General features: G+C 36.7%; 1 long non-coding RNA gene across 6 annotated transcripts; it reads right to left on the bottom strand.

The window, feature by feature from the left end:
* Window positions 1-4,904: 4,904 nt before the first annotated feature.
* LOC138104651 (uncharacterized) lies at window positions 4,905-22,826 on the bottom strand. 6 transcript variants are annotated; one of them, XR_011148207.1, is made up of 7 exons: window positions 22,755-22,826; window positions 22,171-22,240; window positions 17,159-17,238; window positions 10,307-10,397; window positions 9,433-9,518; window positions 8,149-8,200; window positions 6,364-7,325 (listed from the first exon to the last, which is right to left on the bottom strand). It is a non-coding gene; the product is annotated as an uncharacterized lncRNA (long non-coding RNA). The 6 variants fall into 6 exon arrangements; XR_011148200.1 differs by lacking the exons at window positions 6,364-7,325; window positions 22,755-22,826 and adding an exon at window positions 4,905-5,051 and having other exon boundaries at window positions 22,171-22,746; XR_011148206.1 differs by lacking the exon at window positions 22,755-22,826 and having other exon boundaries at window positions 6,363-7,325; window positions 17,150-17,238; window positions 22,171-22,746.
* Between the last annotated feature and the right edge of the window lie 950 nt (window positions 22,827-23,776).

Raw genomic sequence — 23,776 nt, 5'->3', positions numbered from 1 at the left:
GCACAATGACACTTACAGGATTAAAATATACCACCCAGCTATGAGAGGGTGCATTTGTGGCCTTTGTTAATGACCAACTATTTTTAAGATTAGTATTAGTAGGAAACCTCTCTGGAATGGTTGAAAATTGTAGGACAAACAATAGTGATCATTTATGTTCCCCATGGGAGTTTATACACTTTCTGGAATACAAATCTGTCATGGGTTATTTCCCATGCTTGACCACAGCCATTTTTCCCCATCAACAATTTATCATTTATCCCTTTACATGCATGCTTTGAATTTCTGCAATTCCTAGCATACTGTAGATCCATAGCAGCACTGTGGAAATTGCATGAATACAAAACACGAAGGAATCAAAGCCCCACTGTGTCTATGAAGAGATGTCACAGACATGTGCAAAAGCACAGTAACAAAGCAAATGCCACCTGTCACTCGGAGTGTTTTTATACAGCTTTTGATGTCCCTATATCACAAGAATAACAACATTAATCTCAGAACGGTACGTTGTTACTTTACTATTAGCCGTAACCTGCTCTGCACAGATCACTAAACTAGTAAGGGCTGATTGTATATTTAAAATCAAAAGGGGGAGGGGCAGGGGTCAAGGAAGAATAAAAAGGAAGAAAAATAGGAGCAAAAAAATACCTCAATCAGCAAAATATATCTATTTTTGTGAGAGCTTGGCACTTGCCCTGTAATAAAATGTATTGAAGTAAGAGCAGAAGGATGCAGCCTCCTTTCTACCCCCTAAAATCTCTGGGCTTGATTCCCTGAGATGTTGAAGCACAACACTCTCAGACATTTGAAAGGGAGGAAAGGCACTAGGAAGCTATAAAACACTTGTTCTATTTTTTTAGTAAAAGTATCATGTGCATAAATGGGTAATAAATTTAAGCCTAAGGATCAAAAATCCTGAACTAAGTTCCATAGAAAAAACCCAGATTCTTCTTGAATCTTGAAGTAGTCTTGTTCTCCTAAAAAGGAAAACAAATAAGCAGCACAGTAATCCCTACTCCTTTGGGAGTTCTTTCCCTTCCAATTGGAAATAGAAGTTATTTTAACATTTATATGTAAAACAAAACATGCCAGAAAACACAACATAGCCCAATCACCTGTTGCAAAGAAATAGTTATGTACAGCTATCATACAGTTGATGCTGATGGCTGATTGTTTTTGTGCACTAGTACATTTTAAAGCTAATATTTTATAATTTAAATTATAATGGACTCAGATCTTGTTCTATTTGCATATGTTCTTTTTTAGAAATGTCCACTTTCAGGTTTAGAAGGTAATTATTCAAGATTAATCTTCAAGCATGAAAATAAGCTGTGGGAGTGGGAAACTGTCATCACCATTATGCAGCTTTCTGACCTCAATGACTATTATCTAGAATAATAATAGTATGCATTTACTAGTGAAGTAACACTCTGAAGTTAATTAAATGTTTGTACAGTACTATGAAATTATTAAATATATACCATAAATACCATATTTTAATGAAAAAGCAATGTCAAGCTCCAAAGAAGTTCCTCTGTGTAGTTTTTCACAGTTTTCTAGTGGAATGTATCAGCTGATTAACAATAGAAGGTGTTACTTGAAGTAACAGAGGATAAGAGAAAAATTATTCTTTTGCTAAACTAAACATAATAGTAATATCTGTAAAGAGAATGTAGCTATCAAAAGTTGAATTTGACACAGTTATAGTGACAAACTGTTAAAGAGAGACATTTTATAACCAATAAACTGGGGTGAAAAATATATGCGGAAGAATTCTCAAGGGTGAACCTTGTGGTTTAACCTAACCTCAGCTGTCAGATGAGCCCCACACAATTGCTCACTTGCTCGCCCCTGGTGGTGTGAGGGAGAGAATCAGAAGACTAAAAGTGAGAAAAGTTGTGGGTTGACATAAATTTAGTTTAACAGGTGAAGCAAAAGCTGTTCACGCCAGCAAAACAAAACAAAGAATTTATTCAGTGTTTCCCATGGGCAGGTGGATTCTCAGCCAGGCCACATATAGTGGTGTCTTGGGAAGAAAAACTCCATTGCTCAACATTCCCCCCTTCCTCCTTCTCACAGGTTTATAAGCTGAGCATGATGCCTACAGTACAGGATATCCCTCTGGTACTTGGAGTCAGCTGTCCTGGCTGTATTCACTCCCATCTCCCTGTGCACCCACAGCCCCCTCACTGGTAGAGTGAGAAGAAGAAAAGGCCTTGATGCTATGTAAGCACTGCTCAGCAGTAATGAAAACACTCCTCTTTCAACAATTTCCAGCACAAATCCAGAACACAGCCCCATACTGGCTACTGTGAAGAAAATTAATTCTGTCTCAGCAAAAACCAGCTCAGTGAAGCAACCCATTTCATTGTAATAACTCTACTATAAATGTATAAATGTATAAATGACACGAGGATTTATCTTTATAGCATTATAAGGTCCTGTACATGGGTTGGGGTAATCCAAGCATAAATACAGGCTGGACGGAAAATGGATCGAAAAAGACTGAGGAGAAGGACTTGTAGGTGTTGGTTGACAAGAAGCTCAACATAACCCAGCAACGTGTGTTTACAGTGCCAAAAACCAACCATGTCCTGGGCTGCATCCAAAGCACTGTGGCCAGCAGATTGAGGGCGGTGTTTCTGCCCCTTTACTCTGCTCTGGTGAAACCCCACCTGGAGTCCTGCATCCAGCTCTGGCGCCCTCAACATGAAAAAGGCATGGATATGTTAGAGAGAGTCCAGAGGAGGCCATAAAGATGCTGAGGCACCTCTCCTACAGACTGAGACATTTGGGATTGTTCAGACAGGGGAAGAGGAGGCTCCAGTGAGATCTTATAGCACCTCCCAGAACCTAAAGGGGACCTACAAGAAAGATGGAGAGAACCATTTACAAGAGCATGTGGTGATAGAAAAAGGGGAAATGGCTTCAAACTGAAAGAGAGTAGGTTCAGATTAGATGTTAAGAAAAAAATCTTTACTGGGATGGTGGTAAGGTACTAGAACAGGTTTCCCAGAGAAGTTATGGGTAACCCATGCCTGGAAGTGCTCAAGGCTTGGTTGGATGAAGGCTTTGAGCAACCTGGTCTTGTAGAAGGTGGCCCTGTCCATAGCAGGGAGGTTTGAAGTAGATGATCTTTAAGACCCTTAAAGGTCTTGTCAATTGGTAATGACACACTGCTAATGATAAAAAGATAAGAATTTTCTTCACTGAATAGTTTATGTACTTTCATAGTAGTGATTGGGCTTTTTCCCCATTTTTTTCTTAAAGGCTCTAAAATTCAATGAGTCATGTCATCATTTGTAGTTTTAGTTACATATTAGGCATCTTGAGACCTACAGGCATTGAAGACATGATAATAAATTCTATTGAGAAAATAGACTTCATATTTATCTTTCTCCAGATAGACTTAGAGTTTGAAAGGGAAAAATAAGTAGTGTCAAGGTTGTCTTTTTGTATCTTAAATCAGAAATTAAGTATTACACTGTTTACAAATGCCCGTATCACTGAAAGAAAAGAAATATAATGCTGGAGGCTATGCCACTGTCATTTTGCGGGGAGAAATATCCCTGCATAGTAGGGAACAGGTTTCCTTATCTCAAAGAAAATTAGGCCCACACCTTAACACTACCCAAAACTGTGTGAAATAAGAGAAAATAAGTAGGAAATCTACTGAGCCTATTATGCAGCACAAGAATGATTTCTTACAGATCTTTCTGCATCTAATGCTGGAGCATCCACTGAAGTTCCTGAGATATTCCTTTGGATTATTTTGCCTAATCTCAAAAGTGAATCTAAAAACCACTTTGTAAATATACATTTTTTTACTTTTTTTTTTACACAAAAGCCTCCTTTGCAGCCTTAGAAAGAAATTCTTCTATCTCCAAATTTTTTTAAAAAATGTATTTTTGGAAGAAACATTTCTGAGTTTCTCTTATTTTTCCCCACCTTTGGCAAAGGCAAAAATTCAGTTGTCCACTTTGGTAGTTAGGGGTTGTGGGTTTTTTTTTTTCCCTTTTCCTCCTCAATTGCTAATTCTTGGCTTTCATTCATTCTAGAAATTTTAGAATTTTTAAAGAGGCAGATAGACTACTGGCTGAGACAGTTAGGGTCTTACTCTTTATTCTTTCATTAACACATTTTCATGTTTGCCTTTCTTTGCCTTTTCAGACTGTTACTATGGGTCTCCACAGTATTAATCTATGTAGGACTTTGTCTTTAAATATTCTAAAATATAATTACACTGCACTGACTTTTTCATAGAGTTTAGTATTTGTTATCCTTTTTTGTACTGACATCATAAAAATCCTGACACTTTTGTTTTGTTGACATAAAGAAAAAGTAAAAATATTTCCTTTAGACTTCCCATCCATACACGAATTTCTACGAGTTACCTTCTGTCCACCTTCCTTGTTAACCATTTCAAGTTTAGCAGAACTTCTCTTTTCTTCTCCATTACAGAGTTTTGTATAGGGGATTTGTAGATTGTCCTCTCTTTGCTTCATTAAGTACTCCTAAGAAGATCTTTCAATGTCTTCAGTCTCATAAATTTTATTAGTTCCTGTCACTGCCCCATTACTTTTGCTCTTAATTTTCCAAAATTTCCACTCATGAAATCTAACTCACTTGTATGGCTGCACGAAAGAAGTTAACTCCCTCAAGGGAAGAAGAGAATTGGACCAAAGTTATCTCCCGAACAACTAAAAAGATTTAATTTGGGTCTATTGGGTAAATTCCAGCTGTCCTAGAAATACCAGAGGAAGAGTATTTCTGTAAGTGGTTACTTCACAATGATTACTCAGTCTTACACATAGAAAAAATCACAAGTTATGATAACATTTTTATTTTATGCACAGGTTCTGAGAATACCTGCACCTCAGCAAACACCTGTTTTCTACATCCCATTTTAAAAAGTCTGTTTGGAGCAGCTGATGAATAAATGCTAAGGCTACCAGCATGCTGGCAAGCCCGTATTCACCTTCTCTGCTGTTGTATCTCAGTGTTTATCCATCTCCACTGTAATAAAAGAGGTGCTTGACCAAGAAGAGAGACTGAGGGAGAAAGTAGAAGGAGATATTAGAATTAATGGAAACACTGAGAAATATTTCCCACTGAAAGAGTTAAGAAGGATTATTTTTATTTTCCCACTATTTTTCATCACAAATTGTGTGTCTGCTACTAACTAAACCACCCATTTCCTTTTCAGACTGAAGCAATGTGCTGATGAGTAGTTCCTGGTGAAGCTCCAAGCATTCAGTTGTAGAGGAATTTCTTTAAATAATGCATATTTTTATAATAGAGAATCAAAATATTTTTTTACATTAAGAGACAGAAATGATCTGTCTCTGAATTAGTCAAATAAATACACGAATACATGTGTATGTGATTATGTGTGGGATCCTTTTTCTGCAAGAAAGAAGCGGAATAGAAAAATTACGAGAAGAAAAACTGAAGAAACCAAGAAAGAAAATTCCTTGAATAAATATTACAAATGTAAAATTAATTCCATGACTTACAGCACTGTACACCAGCTGTCTTACTCATTACAATGTGACCTAGATTCTAATGGTTATTTTTATGATGTAACAATTAGGGCATCACATTGGCAGCAAATCTATACAACACACACTTGACATGCATACCGTATGCATTCACTGTTTGGAATGGCCCAGTAGTCCCTGGGATTACTAATAACATCATTGACCACAGACCCAGATACAGCTACTTGCACTGTAAATATTCAATATTACAGGAGATGGAACACATCTACGATCCATGAAAATCTAATCATCATATCCTCATTTGCACAATGGACCAAAGTTTCTATGTAGCTAGCCAAGTCTGCATTTCATGCTAGGCATGTGCTGTGCTTTCACTAACAATTTTTACTGTTACAAAATATTGAGTTCAGCTTGTACTGTTTCTGTCTTCTGCTACTGAAGATCACAGAGGAGATGTCATCTTCACCAGATAATAAAATTGTCAGATGTAGTCATCCACAACATCTGTACAGGTATTTTATTCTTTATAGCCAGTTTTCCCTTGATATCTGTAAGTCATTTCACACCTATGACTTATTTATTGCTTAAGTATTAGCAGTTATTTGTCTTTTTTGCCACTATCACTCATACGATATAAACGTAGTTATGTTAATTGAAAGTTAGACTGTTTTTTTTCTTTTTACACATAAAACTTTAGGAGAAGGGAGATTGTGATTTCAAATAAAAGCATGTGCTATTGTCGTTAACCTTTGGGGTTCACTTAATAGATGTGTTCAATGAGTTGGTCAAATTTTTAAAGAGCGAGAGAGAATACATATTTGCACTACAAATACAACTGTGCCTTTATTTGCATAACCAAATGTTATAGTCAAATATCCCTTTCTCATATAAGTACCCCAGTTTCTTTGAGCAATGTGAATAGTTTCATGTATTTATATTAAGTGATCCTCTGAGCCAAGTACCAGGTGAAAATCTAAAAGTGACAAATGGTAACAGAACAAAAAATTTCTTTTTTCTTCATTGTTAGTTTAGACAGTCATCCTCAACACTAAGTCTCATAAATCCATATATCTGAGTGTTCCTCTTTTATTTTTTTTTTGAAAGAAATTTCGATTTTGCATCTGTCACTCATTCTCACTTAGGAGCACTGCTCCACACAATTTATTTATGCTATTCTCATCACCACACAGCCCTAAAATTTTTAGGGAATCTCTTCTCATAGCACTCTGTGAGGTAAGACAGTCAACAGAAACATGAAAAAAGGAAAAGGATTATGGCATTAATTTCACACGCCTTTATTCACAAGGCAAGTTAAGCTATCAGTTTCAGTTAGCAGTTTAGGTTGTCTGCATGGCCAGGGACACTGATAAACACTGCTGGACAGTGGTTCAGACCTTCAGTGAGGGCTGCTGTGTAGATTACTTCCCAGTTCTGCCAAGAAGGACCTGGGAGTCTTGGTGGATGACAAGTTGATCATGTGCCAGGAGCGTGCCCTTGCGACCAGGAGTCAGTGGTACTCTAGGGTGCATTAGGAAGAGCATTGCCAGCAGGTCAAGGGAGTTGATCCTGCCCGTCTACTCAGCCCTGGTGAGGCCACATCTGGAGTGTCCAGTTCTGGGCTCCTCAGTACAAGAGACACAAGGATCTACTGGAGAGCGTCCAGAGGAGGCCACAAAGACGATTAGGGGTTTGGAGTATCTCTCCCATGAGGAAATCCTGAGGGAGCTGGGCCTGTTTAATCTAGAGAAGACTGAGAGGGCATGTTGTCAATACTTGAAAGTATCCCAAAGGTGGGTGCCAAAAGGATGGTGCCAGACTCTTTTCCTTTGTTCCCAGTGGCAGGATGAGAAAAAATGGATGTAAACAAAAACACAAGAACTTTCACCCTAACATAAGGAAGAACTTTACATTGAGGGTAGCAGAGCACTGGAACAGGCTGCCCAGGGAGTTCATAGAGTCTCTCTCTCTGGAGATTCTTAAAACCCACCTGGACACATTCCTGTGTGACCTGTTCTAGGTGACCCTCCCTTCACAGAGGTTTGGACTAGATGATCTCCAGATGTCCCTTCTAACCCTAATGATTCTGTTATTCTGTGTTTCTGACTGCAAATACAACATACTCCATCCATCTGAGTATTGACTTTGGATGAAATGGTATTGCAAGGCATCTCTGTTGGCACTGCATAATGATGTGTGGGAAAGTAAAGCAAACCCTAGATTACCACCTTGAAGTAGGTATTTAAGCATGAGGAGGTCTGCTGTTGTTTTGAACAATTTCTCTGGCCTTAAGAGGCCTCTCTCTGTCCTGTCCTGTCTTGTCTTTCAGACCTCTGTGACTATTTCCAACACCTTTAGAAATAAGACAAATAAGATGCCTATATTTGCTCTACTGAGTGGTTTCCTGGAGTTAAATGTGCTGAATTAGTGAATTTCTTGAAATAACAAAAATAGTCTAGATAGGATGGGGGAATTGAAATCTTACCTTTGTACCTAATCAGTGAACTGTATTTCCATACCTGATTCTCATTTATAACATCCAAAATTTCTTTATTACTCTACCTAGGAGTAATACTCCTAAATAGGTCATTTAATCTCTCAGGAAGTTTTGATTACTTGAACGAGCTCCTACAACAGAATAATTTCTTACCTCTTGCCATTTTGTTCTCATGTATTATCAGTCTGTGCTGTAACAGCTCTATCTAGAGAAAACAAAGAATAAATGAGATAGATCTGTGCTCTACACATTCCCCTTTTTTACTCGCTTTACCTGACCTGAAGACTCGGGATTTTTCAGCCTTGGATTTAAATGCAACTAGATTAAATTACTTCTATAACTTAAAAGATAATAGTGCTGAAATAAATGCACTAATATGAAAACTGGATGACAGTGCATTTGAAAAGAGCTAATTTTTTTCCATTTTGCCTCTGATTTTTTTTTAAGAATAAAATTACTAATCCCATTGAGAAGATCAAAGCTTACATTTATAATTATTATTTCATCTAATAGTTACAGAAATAAAATGTGTACTTAGGATGGTACCAAAGAAAATCAAAAGGCACATTTCTTGACAGTGGAGAATAGAATAACCATAGATGTAGAAGAAGAAATAGACTGGAAATTAGAGCAAGGAGGTATTAGGGCTGTTGCAATATAATTCAGTGGTGATTTAGTTTACAGTTAGAAATAAACAGGCCAGAAGGGGCAGAAAGAGCAATCGATAAAATCCATGTTATGGGAGGTGGGGAGTGGTTTCTCCCAGATAATAAATGAAAAATCTATTCATGCTTTTTAAAATTATTTGTAGCTCCAATCATCAGGGGGTTTTTTTTGATTAACACCATTGATAATAGTAAAAGTAATAGCCTAGACAAAAGTGAAATCTTAACACAAATTACCTCAGTCCTTTGGTCCATATGTAACTACTTTTGTGATGCTGCTCTGACCTATCAACTGCTGAAAAAAGTGCTCCACATTCTATTCAACTAAGTAAAAATTACACAATACATTTAAAGGTCTTTTTGTTCCTCAGATGTAAATAATTTTATTTCATTGACTTTACTGCATATATGTTATGTTCATCCATAAAATAGAAGTAAATTTTCATTAGAAACATAAACATTTAAATTTGAGTTTCTATTTTAAATTTGCATGATCAAACAAGCTTGTGGAAGAAAAAATATAAACCAAAATTAAAATATTGACACAGGAAAAAGAAATAAAAATATTTCCCATCAAAATGAAATAATATAACGTTCTGGGGAAAAAACTCATTTTCCAAGAAGTCTCTTCTAATAGGTTTCTGAAAAAATTTTTAGAACCTAACCATATGATAATACATATATGCTAGGACTCTTTTTTTTGAAAATAATTACTCCAGTCCAGTACTACATAGTGCAATGAGAAATGCAAAAAAAAAAAAAATGAAGAAACCTTGTGTCAGGCATCCTTGTAACAATCATTAATTCTACTTTCAGCCACTATTTCACAGGAACCAGTCTGCTGTAGTTAGAGGATGTCTGAAAAATAAAAACATTTAACCAGATTAATAAATTTTTTCCATATGCGGACATACTTGATGAGTACACGGTAAAACTCCTGTTATCTTGGTGACAGGAGCTGTTTAAGTCCACTAACTCTATGTAGTAAATTTCAGGCCAGAATCATGCAGTATAACACGAGAAATTTGGGATTTAGAGGTATTATCTAAGCTATTCAAATTTATCATAAAATATAGTAAATATTAATATTCCAGTAACAAAGGATAGAAAAAAATATTATTTCAGCAAGTTTCTGACTGTCCTTCTCATGCACCTGAAAAGGTTGAAAGATGTAAGACTGCTTTCTTAGTTCCATACTTCATAAGACAATCAGGTAAAATATTTTTGCTTAGTATTTATAGAGCCAAATCCTGTGGGTTTCTACACGTTCCTAGGAACAGCTGGCAGACAACAGTGTGCTTACACATTCTTTTATTATTTTAAACACACTTAAAGACTAAAAAGGTTTAGAATACACAAACACTAATTTTGCAATACGTATCCTTCGTTTACTTTCTTTGAACTCTTCCATTTGACTGCTGTGATTTACTGAACACCATGGCTACAGCATGATTTGGGAAGACGTCTTTGCTAGAAGTTTTCCATGTAAGCAGTAAGGAGGTGCTGTCTTTAGCAGTAGTTCAGGGACAGTAAATTAAGGTGGAGACTCCAAAGAATATTTTTTAGGCATATAGACTGATTTTAACTCTGATGATGATAATAATCTTTATATGAAGATATAAATACATTAATTTATTTGCACTTACTCTTCTGCTTTATCTTCTATCTCCATGTGATATATTCCTTTGAGGAAATACTCCATCAAGCTTTCTAGGTGGACTCCAAGGCCAATGGTACCTGGCACCAGAGTGAAATTTCCTATGGGTAGCTTAGTGGTAGCAGTAAATGCTTTTTGAAAGCTGTTAGAACATAACCAATACCAGTTTCTTATTGTCCCATCAAGGCTAAAGGGGTTCACCATGCCAGACATGAAGAAAGCAAAATATATACAGTTCACTTACATGTGGTGAAATTATAATCTTCCATTAGAAGGGACTGGAAGAAAATGTGCTTGTTCCCTGTTTCATTAAAACCTTTACTTTTGTGTTAGCACCCAATCCTGTATCATGGTTGGTTCTACAATGCCATACTGCAAAGAGGAGATGAGTGAAGCCTTCAGTGTGTGAAGTATCAACACAAGCTAAGTAAAAAGCATGTGTGAACTGAGATTCCCATGAGGTAAAATGTCATGCCCAGAATGTACGAATAAAATTTGAAAGACTATATAATAATTTAATTCTGTTAAGAAATAATTATTTCATTTTTGCATAGCCAACTGTCATAACGCTGTTGATTGGTAGACTTTTTTTATACCACATGACCCCAATAAAAATTTTATTGCATTTTCATGTACTGTGACATTTTAGGAAATCTAAGCAATCGTATAATCTTAGAATCATTTGCATTGGAAAAGACCTTTAAGCTTTTTGAGTCCAACCATTAACTCAGCACTGCCAAGGACACCACTAAATGATGCCCTTAAGTGTTACATACACAGGTCTTTTAAATGCCTTGAGCGATAGTGACTCCACCACCTCTCTGGGCAGCCTGTTCCAGGTTCCCTTTTAGAGAAGACATTTTTCCTAATATCTAATCTGCTACAGCATGAGTCTGATTAAGTTCTTGCTGGTCTTTGGCACTTCTAATTTTCACCCTCCATAATCTCATGATAAACTTGCAGGCCCCTGAGTTGGCTGCCCCTTCACACAAAGGTAATAAACTCTCCTAAATTTCTCCGGAGTTCGAGCCAAAGCCCTCTCTTCAACCAGGCCAGTCTTGTTCTGTGATGCCTTGTCTTTTGAACACATGGGAATGCTCCTGTACCTTGAACATTTCCTTCTTGAAGAATGTCCAGTCTCCCTGAACTCCTCTGCCATTCTCAACTGCTTCACAAGGAGCTCTACAAACCAGTCTCCTAAACGTGTAAAAAGTCTGCACTTCGGAAGTCCAAGGTAACAGTTCTGCAGACCCTGCTTCTTACTTCTTGAAGAACTGAAAACTATCATTCTGTGATTGCTGTGTCCAAGATGACCTCCAACCATCACATCACCCATCAGTCCTTCTCTGTTCACAAACAGCAGGTCCAGTGGGGTACCTTCCATAGCTGACTTCCTCACCAACAGTGTCATAAGTTTCACAGAAGTTAAATGATGTCACTAAGAGCTGTACAAAATTATGGCACAAAATTAACAATAACTTATAGCAACAAATACTTCCAAGTCCATCCCCTCAGGGAATGTTACCATTCATGAAAATTACTCACATAGTAACACATTTTCATTGCTTGTGGACAGGCTATTAAAACCTTACTCATTAAAATCCAGTAGAAAGCAAGTAATGGCATGAGAACTTTGTAATATTTAAGCATTCATTGTCTCAAATATAGTGTGGTTAACAAGCATGTGTGAAGTACATATATGCTGTTTTCTTTGTGAAATTCAAAAAAAAAAAAAAGATAAACAAATGATCCCAATTGATTCAATTCAAATAATTCCTTCCATGCAGTAACATCAGGTGGGTAGAAAAAAAAAAGAAACACTTGTCAATGAAAAGACAAGAATTAGAAGAAAAACACCCATAATCATTTTAGATGCCACATTTTATTCAATTGCTGTGAGCTCTGAATGGAAACAGGTTGTTATTAAAAAGAGGTGAACGAATGGAGCTTAGATACTGTATAAATGAACCATCAGTTATGCTCTGTCACATTTTCCCATTACTTAGCTCATGTTTGCCATAGAACTTATTTCTTTGCTGATTTTTTTCTATGTCTGTGGTTTAGCTGCACAAATTTAAAAATATAATACCAAGTAACAAGTTTGATTTCTACACATATTTGACTTACTAATTGTTTACTAAATGAAGCTTAAAGGATAAAAATTATATTTTCATGCCAGTGGTTATAGTTTAAGCTCTCCAGCTTGTATTCTTATTGTCACTGAACATACTGTAAAATTATTTAAAATATTTTTGATAGTCTATTGTACTCACAGAACTGAAGTGTTAAATCCATTAGGCAATTGGAAATTGGTTTGCGTCAGCCATAACTACTTGTCATCTTCATACATAATCTTCTCAGGAAATCAATACAATACAAGCAGATTTCTAGCTATTGATCTAAACCACTTTACATATAAGGAAACCTGATTCTGATAAATGATAGTATGAAAGGAAGAGGATGTGTAATTTGCTGTCATTTGACAGCTAGCATCTATATCATTCCTCTACTTACAAAACAAAGCAGGTAATTTTTCAAATGTGTTTGAAAGACTATCTGGTATTTTAATGCCTGTGGATATTAAGCAAACTGGTGTGCATTGCTGTACATAACCTCATAGCTCATGTCATTGACCCTGTGAGCACCAGAGATCTACTGGCATGATTCTTGTGCAATAGTTGGTGGGCACCCTCTTAGATTGAAAGCTCATCCTTTTGTCAATACTGAGGTCTTTCAAAAAGTTATAGAAAGGCTGAAGTGACTTAAACTGTCAGCTGTGTTTTCAAGTAACCTGTCAAAAAGGCAGATACCATCAAATCAAGCTTTGAGGATTTTACTGTTGAATGTACAATGATTACAGACAGAAAAAAAATATATTGACAGTGTCTAATTATGACAGACTTTGATTTCCAAACTACATTACTTTCAATTTTTTGTATCCTGAAGATGACAAGACTTTGATTTCTTCCTCTCTCAAAAGTTTCACACTGATGGTAAGTAATTACTGTAAACTGGAAGATGAATTCTCATTAAGACCTTTCAGATTTCATTAACTGTCACCAAAATCAAGAAAGGGAGAAGGAGAGACTAGTTTATAGCTGGCAGACTTTGGGTCTACCCAGTGTATGCTTCAAAAAGGTTGACTTTTGAAAGCATGAGGTTCTGGGGCGTTCTGCCAAATAGTCTTCTCTGTAGTACAATAAAAACTTCAGCTGCTGTTACTGGATATCAAAGACTGTTCCAAAGCCAGCGTATTCCTGAAGCAACACGTCCTCCATTCTTAGCTGACAGATCTCTTTTTTTCAGTCTTGAGCATTTAAAATAGCCTAAATATTACTTCCCTGAATAATCGTACTGATTTTCCACATAAATATAAGTGCATACTTCCCCTTATGCAGTACATCTATGGATTTTTCCCTGACAGCAGGATAATTCACTGGGATTCAGGGCTTATGGCTTTGAACAGACATTTCCAGAGCTCTTCCTCTGAAGACTCTCATCATCCATGAGAAAAGAAACCTAGCAATCTCAGGAGTCCAGGTGTTGTAGTCTGATGAAAATCAAATCCATTTAAGTGAAAAAGGTTAACTATCTTTTAAAGTACCATAAATTAAATGATATTAAGATTTTAATAAGTCATCATAAAGGTGTTGTATAAGTATTTGTATTCTTTAAGTACTGCAATGCTACATCAGTTTTCAGGAAACTGTGTAAATAGCAAATGTGAAATCAGGGAATTCAGAAGAATATGTATTTGGCAAAATATACAACAAAGCTATATTAAACCACACTTGAAAAAATGTGTGGAAGACCCCATGTTTTAAAAGAATGTAAATGTGCATTTGAGGAAAAAAAAAAAAAAAAACACCTTGACTTCAATCACAGGTAGAAAGGTTATCTGAGTAAGTAAACAGTCCATGTATAAAGAGGCTGTGTAGAAACAGGTAGAATCCAGAATAAGCATTTTATTTAAAACATAAACTGCAGAATAGCCCATATTAAAGATTATGAACCACCTTAAACTGAATATAAGCGTTACAAACCCCACTTAATTTTGCATATGCCTCTTCTCTTCTGTACTGTCATTTTTAGATCCAGTACTAGCTGTGATATAAGCAATTTTTGTTATTATTATTAAATGGATTTCTTAAGTATCTTGTTGAAAAATTTGTTGGTTGTGATCATCTGGTCTATTTAGGCTCCTCTGAAAGCTGATGTATAAATCTGGCTGAAACACAGGAACTTTATACCTGGTTAGCAACATGGGGACTAAGACTAAAGAGTTCACAACCCATATGGGTCCTGCAGATTAAATGCAGATTTAATCCTGATTCTGCTGTGAATGTAGGATTTTGAGCATGAAGCCACAATGTTGGTGGCTTCAGTGAAACCTTTGTCACTTATTTATATTCAGTTTCTTGACCACCCAGAAAGGCGATATCCAGAGATATGCTGGATGGTACAGTATAGCCAAGAAATTGTTTCATTTTTAAAAGTTCTGATTTCTCAGTCTCTGCTTCTTCTTCAATTTGGTGATTCCCAGGAAAAAATTATAATTTTTTAGTAAAATAGCATAAACACTATTAAAAATATAAAAAGAAAACAAAGTGACAGTTTTTAAAAGTGTCTTTGTGCCTTGCATTGTCCTTGCAAAACTGTTGTCTTAATCCACTTTTCCAGTCACAATTGTTTTAGCCCTTAACAGGACTTCCCTCGTTTCTTCCACTTAAACTTGATTTTCCCTTAATAGTTGAAGGACGCTTAGACAGCATCACATTAATTTCAGTGGACATTGAGTTTTATCTAATTCAGCAAGCCAGCCTTTGTTAATTAGGCCTCACAGGGCGAGTGATTGTAAAGAACATCTCTAACTGTCACTGATCAATACCCACAGCAGAAACAGTTCTAGCAGTCAATTACTTGTGTTTCTGAGAAGGAAGAAGAGTCCTATTCTTGTTAACTCCCTGCACTTTTTTGAAATTGCAAGGCCCCTCAGCCTACCTTTCTACCAGGTTCAACCAGATGCATACAAATTTTATTTCTTCCTCCTAATGCTGAGGCAGATTCATTGGCAACAAAGTCCTTTGCAGCCCAGCAATGTGCTTTAGAAACTTCCTGTGCTTCTAAAACCATGAGCTTCACTGTTAGGAAAGTCAACACTCCAACAACGCCAACAGAGATTCACTGTTTAGGCCTAGAGACATGGGCTCTGTTTGATTAGGTCCCAGAAGAATAAGTATATGGAAAGCAATTTAACATAATGCTGCACTGCAATCCTTCAAATATAAAGAGAGAGTAGGGAGAAAAACAGATCACAGCTATTAGCATTTCCTGGTCATTTATTTTAGTGAGGATATATAAATAGGTATGCATTTGTATATAAATTAGAACTTCAGGCATCTCCAATGAAAATATTCCTTTCTTCCCTCTAGAACCTGTTTTTTAATAAGTTCCTGTTCTTCTCTGGGAAGATTAAGAAGTTGTCATTCTTGTCATTGAAGACTTAGGGTTAAAAACACCTGACTTCCTAAAACTATCACTGAGTTGTTTTAATACATGATAAACAGCTAATCACTCCAAAAGAAATGGGCGGGAAAATGTTTTCTCTGTTTATGAGAAAGTGTTGAGAATTTAGGAATCTTCTCATTGTACATCATGCATTTTCAAAACCAATTGGTGACATCCCGAAGTGAAGAAGTGTAAAGAGACTGGGTCTTCACTTATACACTGTAATGCATAAAACTGAATTTAACAGCGGAATGATATTTTCTTTTTTTCCTATAGGTCTCCTTTGTTGCCTCCTCTAAACAGCTGTTATTAAAGGCATACAGAAAAACATAGCCTGTTCAGTTTAGGTGAGAGATTTTATGTTCTGTTGCAATATTCAGTGTAGTTACTAGGAGAAAATCTAAACTTCCAGTGCAAGTTTGGATGTTTACATGTGAGTGTGTCCAAGTGCCTTGAAAAGTCAAAGGATAGCTAACCAATACACCTACTGACTTTAGAGCACAATTCAGCCATGAGACAATCCAGTTGCCTGTTGTCTGTTACTCATCTCTCACTCATGTCTCTTTAGCCTTTTTTCCCAGTCTGGTATCACCCTCCCCCTACCACTGGAATGATCAACTATCTCTGATAAATCCCTCAAGATAATTTTCTCTGAGAATCCTCTCAGCCATTTATATGTAATTTTTAAAAAATTATATTACAAAGAACTAGAAATATATATAATTCTTTATAATTTTTCCTTACAGATTATCTTTATTATGCCTATTAGAGACCCTAACCTATGCATGTCATAGAAGAGCTTGTGTCATCATTGTACTAGGTTTTAGATGAAAAAAAAAGAAAAGAAAATTGGAGACTGTTATTTAAATTATCAGTTGTTCTAGCAGCTCTAACCAAAGCATTTTTTTAAGAAAAAAAATAAGCTGTTCAGCTGTTCATACTTGTGAGATTTATTAAAAAGTATTTTTTTGCAAATGAAATGATCTGCCTCTGTTTTATCTCTGTTTAACTTAAGACAAGGGTGGTTTTTTCTTTTTCTCAATGGTTGAATCTCGCAAATACCTATGATGTTGCAAAGAAATGCTTCCCTTATTTTACATGCCAACAACACCAATTAGTCCTAAACGTTAACACAACCCCATCCTTCAAAAACTTGAAACAAAATGACAGTTCTCAGCAATTAAACACTATATTGAAAAGTACCTGTAAAGAACTCTAAGCAAGCAACTTATTTTTATACTGTACATTAAATGTTTCAAATCCAAGTTGACCTTAAATTGCAATGCACTATTACAATTGCAAGCAGAGATATTACACTACTTACAATACTTACTGAGACAGAATACATGCTCTTGAGAGCCTGAGAGATTTTAAAAATTCTTTGCCAAGTCACTGCTGGCATAAAAAGTTATCCTAAAAAAAGAACCAAAAGAGACTGTTATTCATTATGATAATGAGCAGAGGTTTTGACGATAGTGTCAAATGTTTCACACCTAATATAAAAGTTTCTGTAATTCCTCCTTTAAAACAAATCTAATTGTACAGTACTGTTGTTATGCAAATTACATCTATTAAAAGCACCATTTGCGACTCCAATACAAAATCTTAATACACAAAGAAGTGAGAAAAAAAATGTTGTATTATGTTCCATTATGTCTTAGAAGTTCACAGCGTGGTAAAAGCAAAAAAAAGGTATTCTAAGTCATTGTAATTTGAAACAATATATTCTTTTTACAGTTTCAAGAACATTAGGACCAGAAAATTAATATAATAAATAGGAAAACACAAATAATTCATAGTGATTGTGCAAAATTGATTCCTTGGCATTCAGTTTTGTGTATGAGACAATATACACATTATGACTGGAAAAGCATCCCAGTACAATTATGAAGTACTGAGATCTTAGAAAGATTGTTTGCATCTAGCCACAGATAATACAAGCTTAATTGTAAGATGTCTGCTTCAAATCGAAAAGGAAAATTTTTAAACATAGATTTTCTATAAATAAATATGTAATAAATAAATATATGCATTCAAAACAATAAAGGAATTTTCATACCATTTGAAAATAAGATTTTGGGAATATAAATATGGTAGAATAGCTGTTATTTTAATCAGGTCTCATAAATGATCAGAGCACTGTGACATGAGCCATCATAGCTTTTAAAATACTGAAATAAAATGTGTAGAAACTACACATCCTAAAACCCCAGCCCACTACCCAAGAATTTTTTCTAAAGTGATTCTGACTTTCTAAATGCATAAACAATACATATAAACTTTCAGCAGTATGGCCCAGAACCTGTGTAGCACTCTTGTCTATTCTTAGTTGCCCTGGGTTCCAAGAAACTAATTCTGAAAATTTTTATAAGGCAACAAATGCCTTTTATGGGTGACTAAATCAAAGTAGATAATAACAATAAAAGGTTTGCACAAAGTAAATCTAAAACCCGTGAACATTTTAACAGGACATCAAAAAAAGAAAATTCAATGAACATGAAAATCTGCCACAATCGTTTCCTTGTCTTTGAAAGCAGAGTTTAAAGGTTCAAACAGCAAATCATCATTCAGCAGAAAGGTCTGTGTGGAATGATTTGTCTGACAAATCAGAGAGTAAGTAAGGGTGCTGGCAAGAGTGGAAACAGCACAGAGGTTTGGCTCTGATCAAAATAGATGATGTCTCATTGGAAATGGGCCTTGTTTTCAGGGAAGGTGTGCTCCTGCAGCCCATGGAGGACCACAGGTCTGCAGAGATCCGCCTGCAGCCCGTGGACGAGACCCATGCTGGAGCCGGTAGGTGTCTGAAGGAAGGCTCTGACCCCTGTGCAAAGCCTGTGCTGGAACAAGCTCCTGGTGGGACCCACAGACCCATGGAGAGAGGATCCCACACAGGAGCAGGTTCCTTGAGACCCATACTGGAGAAGCCTGTTCTTGAAGGACTCCATGGAAAGGAAGCCATGCTGGAGCAGCTAGTGAAGAACTGCAGCCTGTGGGAAGGATCCATGCTGGAGAAGTTCACGGAGAACTGTCTCCTGTGTAAGAATTCTTGTCCCTGAGCAGCAGCAGACAAAACCTGTGATAAACTGACCATAACCTCCATTCCCTGTCTCCCTGTGCCACTGGGGGAAGAAAGTAGAGCCTGGGAAGGAAGAATGTGTGGGGGTAAGGTGTTTTTATTATTTGTTTTACTTCTCATTATCCTGTTCTGATTTTAATTGGTAAAAAATTAAATTAATGTCCCCAAGTTGAGCCTGTTTTGCCCCTGACTATATTTGATGAATGATCTCTCACAGTGCTTATCTTGACTCATAGACTTTCATTACATTTTATCTCTCCTGTCTAGTTGTGGAGGCAAGTGATAGAGAAACTTAGGTGGGTATCTGGCCCTCCAGCTGGGGTCAACCCAGAGCTTAAGGCATTATGATTAAAAAAAAAAAGTAATTACCACTGACTTCTTTATAGTATGGTATTATCTTTCATGGAATCATGCATAAAAAGATCAGAAAATTACTATCACAGGTCCAAGTAGCTGACCAATTGTGCTAAGATTCAACAACAATACTTATATAAAGAAAATGTAGTCTTCTAGTTGAGAACTCAGCATTTGTTCTCTGATAAAAAATATAATTTGCAGAGATGTTAATAAAGAATCATATGTGGTCTGTAACTATGAAGACATACTGCATGAAAAGCATCTTATTGCCACTATCACTTCATTGCATTACTTTCTTCTCTGAGGACATAGCAACTTATTTCTCCACCTGCTACTGTTTATACTGGATTTAAACTATAGAATGTCCAATTTAAAAACAAGAACATTGCAAATAGGTACTAATTTTATTAAAATAACTGAAATTGTCATCTTTCTTTTTATAAGATTGTGTAAAAAGAACATAGAATATTTTTCATTAGAGTAATATCCTCAAGTAAGGATTTATCTTTCAATGTTATTCATGATTCTACATTAGCCAAAAAACTTGTCATAAGTAATTATTATCTACTCCACATAGCTTTGATCATCTCAGATGTTATAAGAAAACTAAGTATACATTTTTTATCCTTGATGTTATTTTTTACATTGTTTTTGCTTTAAACCATTTTCGGAAGTTACTAATATTCATTGGAAAATATGCCATGCAAATAGACAAACCTTTGTCATTTTCTTCAATAATATTTAAGAAAAATACAGTGCAACAAACACTTACAATGGAGCAACAAGATTATTTTGAACAGTTCTTGAAACTCAGCAGTTCCAAATGCACACATTGAGCAAATTCTAAATAAGGTTGACAGAGTGGAGAAAGGTCTGCAAAGATTATCAGTCTGATGACCTTGTTTACACTTTTCTTTCCTCCCAAAATATCTGTGATGTATGGAGTTAGTAATACAATATAATATTTTGCCCTTATGCAGCAGTTTTCATCTGAGGTGTCAAAGAAGTTTACCAACATACAATTCATCTCTAACATTGCTTCAGTAAATCTTGTTCCACTCAATTACTTAAGGTGAACGCAGCCTCATATCTACTTCATAGCCACAATGAATGGAAAACAATGCATGAAGGTATTCTAGGATGCAGCTGCGCCTCTAAATGCACTGTCAACTATATCTGCATATTCCCAAGAAATATTTATCTATTCCATTTTATTATGCATGTATGTTTCCTGTCAAATACTTTACTACATCACTGGATAAGGTAATTTGCTGATTAACTAGTTTTTATTAGGAGGTTTTACTTAAATGTCAAAACTAAATACCTCTTGGAGTGATTGAGTTCAACAGCTACTTCTGTCTACTTTGAACATGAAAAATAATTAATTACTCTTATTTTAACACCCCTTTAGTTTATTTAAAACTGTTACATCCTATTTTGGTCTTTTGTTTCCTAAACTTCTGTTGATCATTCTTTTCGTTTTCCTAGATGTTTCAAATTGTTGGTGTTGTGGTTTGACCTGACCAAATGCCAGGAATCCACAAATGCCTCTCTCTCAGTCCTCTGCAGCTTGACAGAGGAGAGAAAATATAATGAAGGCTTCATAAGTTGAGGTAAGGTCTGGGAGAGAGATCACTCATTAAACACCATCATGGGCAAAACAGGCTCAACGTAGAGATACTAAGTAAATTTATTACTAACAAAATCAGAGCAGGATAATGAAAAGTAAAGAAAGCCCTTAAAAACACCTTCCCCCCCAAACCCTCCCTCCCACTGACAGCACAGGGAGAGAGGAAGCAGGGGTTTACAGGTCAGTTCATCACCTGTGGCTTCTCTCACTGCTCAGGGAGAGGAGTCCTTCCCCTGCTGCACTGTGGGGTCCCTCCCATGGGAGACAGTTCTCTGCAAATTTCTCCAGTGTGGCTCCATCTCATGAGCAGCAACTCCCTGCGAACTTCAGAAACCTGAGTCCCTCCCACAGGCAAACAGTCCCCCCAAAACTGCTGCAGTGTGGGTAACTCTTCCGTGGGGTGCAGTCCCCCAAGGACAGGCTGCTCCAACCTGGAAGCAGGGGCCCTCTCTCTCCACCAGGTCTCCCACTGGATCACAGCCTCCTCCAGGCATCCACCCACTCTGGCATGGGCACCTCCCCCACGGGCTGTGGGTGGATCTCTGCATCCCATGTGGACCCATGGGCAGCAGGGGGACAACCTGCTTCACCATGGCCTGCAGAGGCATTTCAGCTCCAGCACCTGGAGCATCTCCTCCCCCCTGCCTTCTTCATTGACCTTGGTGTTGCCATGTTGTTTCCCCTCACATAGTGTCACCTGCTCTTCTGTGGCTGAAATTAAAACTGCATGCCAAACTGTTTTCATTTCTTCTTAAATATGTTTTCACAGAGGCATTACCAACATCTCTCATTGGCCCAGCCTTGGCCAGTGGCATGTCCATCTTCAGAGGCATCAGGAATTGGCTCTGTCTGATGTGGTGGAAGCTTCTAGCAGCTTCTCACAAAAGCCACCTCTGTGGCCTCCCCACTACCAAGAACCAGGCCATGAAAAACCAACACAGTTGACCTTTAGGCTTCTTCAAGTATTCAGCCCAATCTTGGTACATTATATATTTTTCAATAATATTTGTATCTGTATATGTATGTATCACCTGATATTTGTTTCTACACAACAGCATGATATTGCTAATGCTGCAAATTACTATAACCATTAGATTGTTTTCTATTAGAAAGATCCTGACATGTAAGTGGTAACTACCCTGACTAGATAACCATTTTTATACACTTTCAGAAGTCTAATCTAATGTTTCTGAAACCAATAACTGTAACTATTCTGTTTACCTCTCTTAGTACCCAAGGGTAATTTAGTAACATTGAGATGATTTGAGGTCTTTTAACTTACCTGAGTGTTTCTTACCAATTTGCTTTGCATGTGTGGCTCAGGCCCGTCATTGATCACAGCTGAAAGTAGTCTCAGGAAAAGTAAAAACTCACTCAACCTTTTGGCCACTCAGCAGAATCTTCAGCTACTTTACATCTTCACTGCGTAATGAACTATCTCTTGGGTTTTTTTCCTCAAATACAGTAAGAATGCCCTTTTGGTTCTCTTGTGATGTCCTTGGCTAGAAGTACCTTATTTTGTGCCTCAGCCTTTCTAATGTTGCTAACATTTTGTTATTGTTCAATTACTATATATTCTTCACCTTTCATTACATCTATTTAGAAATTTTATTCCTTTAGTCATTTAGCCTACTACCTAATTTTTCTCAACTATTTTTTTATGGCTTCAGGTCATGCAAGATCCTGTGCTTAACTCCATTTAATCTCATTATATGTCCTATCATTCTTCCTCACAGTGACAGAAACAACTGTAGCCAATTTCCTGCTAAGCAGGCTTATTAACAAAAACTAACAATGGAGCAATCAAGGTTCCTAACAGCTAGCTAGCTTATTCCCAGGGAGAAGAACCCAACCCACACTAGATACCTGAGCAGGATCGATTGGTCAGAAACCCAGATTGCTGGGGAAGTCACCTTTTATACCCCTCCCGGGAGCACCATCCCCCTCCCGAGGGTCTTGGAGACAACTTGATTGGTGTTTGTTGGCTTGTTGTCCAGGTGATTGGTTCATTCAAATAGCCAAGGTAGGGGCATCAAGTGATTGGTGAAGTCCTGGTCGAATCCGAGTCTTCAGGTTATCCCCTTATGCTAATCACAGTTGACCCCCTTCTTCTAGAAAGTTCTCACTTCCCTTCCTGTCAATCAACTCCAGGCCTAGTACTAATACAAGAAAAAAACCTAAAACTAATTAGCCCCATTTCCCAAGTTAAGTACACAAGCAGATTTAACAGTTACCCAAATAACAAAATACCCCTTAACCATTTAACAGTAACTTGGAACCAATTAGCCATTAACTAACAAACAAATTAGTCACAGAGGGAAACTTTTATCATGGAGGACTACAAAAGTCAACCTTCTACCGTCATTTATAACAACAGCAATTCCTTGTCTTTCTGTTCTTAATACTGCTTTTTAAGGAATCATTGACTCTCTAAAACACCTCATTTCTTAGACTTTTTTCCTAGGGGACCTTGCATGCCAGAGTTTCTTTGACTCTGCAGAAGTCTATTGCTCATTGTCACTAGTTTGCTATTTCTTTCATTCCTTTATAAGGATGAGGAATTTTTTAATTTCAAAATTATTCTCATTGAATTTACTTATACTAAAAAATTTCGAAAATTTTTCCCCAGTGATTTTAGTTAAGCCTATGAAAACAATATTTTTAGCCTCCATTTCTCTTGTTTCAGACTATAAAAGGAATATTAATGCATTTTGAACATTAGGCTTGGGTTGTACCCATATAGACAGAAATACTCCTAGAAATGTGTATCTGTTCAGCTGAGAAGACCTTCATACTCCGGACAGCATGACACACTTGTGTAAATGGAGGAATTGATGCTTGTCTTTAAGACAGCCTCCTGTAAGCTGCCAGGTGTTCAGTTACCTGCC

The sequence above is a fragment of the Aphelocoma coerulescens genome, chromosome 1, assembly GCF_041296385.1.
Source record: "Aphelocoma coerulescens isolate FSJ_1873_10779 chromosome 1, UR_Acoe_1.0, whole genome shotgun sequence".
NCBI lineage: Eukaryota > Metazoa > Chordata > Aves > Passeriformes > Corvidae > Aphelocoma > Aphelocoma coerulescens.
This window is presented reverse-complemented; position numbering and strand designations above follow the sequence as displayed.